We start from the raw sequence: 3,552 nt of genomic DNA, 5'->3' as shown, positions 1-3,552 counted from the left end.
TATTTCATGTCACACATATGACACTTAATCATCTGGATAAAAGAATTCACCTCTAACCATAATAGCCCGCCAATAAAAAGTTAACTCATGTCCGAGAAATGGCATGGCAAAGCCTACCTCGCCCTCTAGTTGGACTGAAAGCAGACAAAAATCATCAGCCGCATGCTTGGTATAGTATAGTCGGGTCAGCCGCATGCTTGATATAGTATAGTCGGGCCCACACATATGTACATGCACACACAGACCTACTCGGATATGCACACGACAGCCAATCCAACTTTGGCCAAACCTGTACCTGCAAAAAAAAAAACTTTGACTAAACCTGTAGGTAGGGCAACAACATCCTTTGACTCGTAGTGCAAGCTAGCACAACATGCAAGCCATGCAATTGACTCGATTTACTCCGAGTAGAATCAAAATCGGGATAGCATAGCTAACTCCATCGGTTGTGCATGGCTGGTCGATGTAATCCGGGTGGGTTCGTATACACGTACGCAAGCGACAAGGAAACAGGTTATGCATGGTGCCGGTCAATACCCAATACGCGGCCTAGTCGAAAACGAGCTCTCTTATCTCAATATATACATACTCCCTCCGTCCTTTAAAGAGTGTACTTCCAACTTTGTTGGAAAGTCAAATATTTTTATGTTTGACCGTATTTATATAATAATACACCAACATTTATGTCATCAAATTAGTAACATTAGATTCATGATAAAATATATTTTCATCATATACCTATTTGGTTTCACAAATGTTGATATATTTTGGTATAAACTCGGTCAAACATTAAAATAGTTTGACTCTCCAACAAAGTTGGAAGTACACTCTTTAAAGGACGGAGGGAGTATGCACGAGGATGTCTCTAGATCTCAGTCGATTTAGACTTCGCGAAGTCTAAGTCGATGACGTCATCCATCTTTCTTTTTTTCATAGCAGCACCCTCCACCTTTGTAAGCAGCGTATTATCCATGCACGTGTACTGGCCTGTTGCTTTCAATTCTTGTCTTGAGCTGGTCCCGTCTCTCTTTCTCTCTATCTTTTTCTTCTTTTATTTTTTCAATGAACTTGTCTCGCTGCATAGTTTCTTTAGGCTGTTTTTTCTATTTGTTGGGTTTTCTTGTATTTTTATTTGTGATTTTTCTTGTTTTGTTGACAAACCATCGGAGGACCACAAAATATTCGCTCACTTGTACATAGAAGCTGAAGAAAAAGGTAAACAATGGAGAAAAAGCTAGAGGAAAGGATGTACGAGTTGAATCATTCTGTATCATTAAAAAATCATTTATCTAACAAACGAATAAAAAAACAATAGATAGTAAAAAAGAAAACCATGTACACTGTTTTTCTAAATTAAGTTGCGCCCTAACAATGGAAATGCAACAACGTGGGTTAGTCTATGTGTATGTGTGTGTGTGCGCGCGCGTAACCGGGTGGTGATACTTTAAAAAATAAGTTGTATAAAAAAACAAGAAGACATATTGCACGCATGGTGTATGTGGTGTTTGTATGTACTGATTGCACACAAAAGTTAAGAAATATTTATGAATTTGAAAAATTGCTCATGAATTCAAAAGTTGGTCGCAAATTTGAAGAGAGTTCACAATTTTTAAATTTTGACAAATATTACATGTTTTTTAAAAGATCATAATTTAAATAAAATTCATGTTTTTGTCTTAAAAAATTAAGAACAAAAAATGAAAATAAAAAAAGAAAGAAAACACATGAATATTTAAAAATGTTGTGAAAAGGTAACTGAAGACAATCCCCTCTCACCATGAGTTGCAGTTGCGTTGGGAGTCATACAATTGTTGTCGGGTTACAGCACTTCTAGTTGCATGTCTAGGGATGGACATGCAATTGGCTGATAAACCACATATCGACCTAGTTGTTGTCGCATTGTGGGACACGCAGTTGCTGTCGCACTAGGGTCATGCAGTTGCATGTCTCATGTTGGACATGCAACTGGCCGACAACCCCCTACTAGCTCAGTTAGAGTCACATTGAGGGCCATGCAGTTGCAGCCGGGTTTCAACACTTGAATTTGCATCGCCTAGTGATGGACATCAACTGGTCGAAAACCCCCCTACTAGCCCATTTGCAGTCACGTTGGGGGCATGCGGTTGCAATTGGGTTCCAACACTTGCAGTTGCATGTCTAGTGATGGACATGCAACTGGTCGAGAACTCCCCTACTAGCCTAGTTGCAACCGCATTGGGGTCCATGCAGTTGCATGTCCAGTGATTGGCATGCAACTGGCCGATAACCCCCTACTAGCTCAGTTGCAGTCGCGTTGGGGGCCATGTAGTTGAGTCCGGTCCCAACACTTGTAGTTCCATGACTAGTGATGGACATGCAACTGGACGATAACCCCCTACTAGCCGAGTTGCAGATGCCTTGAGGGGCATGCGGTCACTGTCATGTTTCAACGCTTGTAATTGTGTGTCTTGTGATGGACATGCAACTGGCCGACAACCCCCCTCCCTACTAGCCCGGTTGCAGTCAGATTGGGGCCATGCAGTTGCAATCTGGTTCACACTTGCAGTTGCATGTGTAGTGATGGACATGCAATTGGTCACCAACCCCTACTAGTCTAGTTGAAGTCGGGTTGGAGGCATGCAGTTGTGATCCGGTTCTAATACTTGTAGTTATATGTCTAGTGATGGGCATGCAACTAGCCGACAACCCCCCCCCCCCCCCAACTAGCCCAGTTGCAGTCGCGTTGGGGCCACACACATGCAGTTTGGTTCCAATACTTGCAGTTGCATGTCTGGTGATGGACATGCAATTGGCCGACATCCCCTACTAGTCTAGTTACAGTCGCCTTGGGGGGCATGCAGTTGCAGTCCAATTCCAACACTTGCAGTTGCGTGTATAGTGATGAACATGCAACTAGCCGACACCCCCCTACTAGTCCAAATATCTTTTTCTTTCTTTCCAAATTTGTGTGTGTCATCCTTACACAGGGGCCATATTAAACTTCTCTATATTGTTTCAATTTTATCACATGTCCCCGAGGAGACAACAATATCCTTTTCAGTTTGACTAAAAGATAATAAAAGAAAGAGGTAATAGTGTATATAAAGACAAACATGAACATAAAAACAAATACACACGACGACACGCGAACTTAGTGTCTAGAATGCATGGCTACCGAATCAACCGAGATATCACTAATTCTCCATCTACCGAGAAGATGACAAAATAAAAAATGGTTTTACATAAAATGGAGAAAACTATCACAAAAAAGAAAAAAATGTGAAGAAAATAAAAGGAACATATAAATGGAATAAAAATAAGAATAAGCGAAAATGGAATATAAAAGGGAACAAAATAAATGAATATAAAAAATAGGGAAGATGAATTGACAACAATAACAAACAAAAACGAATATTTTAAAAAATATCATGTCAAACGATATGAACAAAACAAATTAAGAAAAGTGTATGGAGGAAGGATATACCCCCAGCCCCCTAACTCCTTGCAGTCAAACAACCCCGGTTTACTACAAAAGGCAGTCAACAACAAATAAAGGGAAAAATGCAAAGATGG

At 40.5% G+C, this 3,552-nt stretch overlaps 1 non-coding gene across 1 annotated transcript; it reads right to left on the bottom strand.

Moving 5' to 3' along the window:
- Positions 1-2,917: 2,917 nt before the first annotated feature.
- Positions 2,918-3,023, bottom strand: LOC123088836 (U6 spliceosomal RNA). Its single transcript, XR_006442123.1, has one exon. It is a non-coding gene; the product is annotated as a U6 spliceosomal RNA (small nuclear RNA).
- Between the last annotated feature and the right edge of the window lie 529 nt (positions 3,024-3,552).

The sequence above is a fragment of the Triticum aestivum genome, chromosome 4A (genome assembly GCF_018294505.1).
Source record: "Triticum aestivum cultivar Chinese Spring chromosome 4A, IWGSC CS RefSeq v2.1, whole genome shotgun sequence".
In the NCBI taxonomy this organism is placed as follows: domain Eukaryota; kingdom Viridiplantae; phylum Streptophyta; class Magnoliopsida; order Poales; family Poaceae; genus Triticum; species Triticum aestivum.
This window is presented reverse-complemented; position numbering and strand designations above follow the sequence as displayed.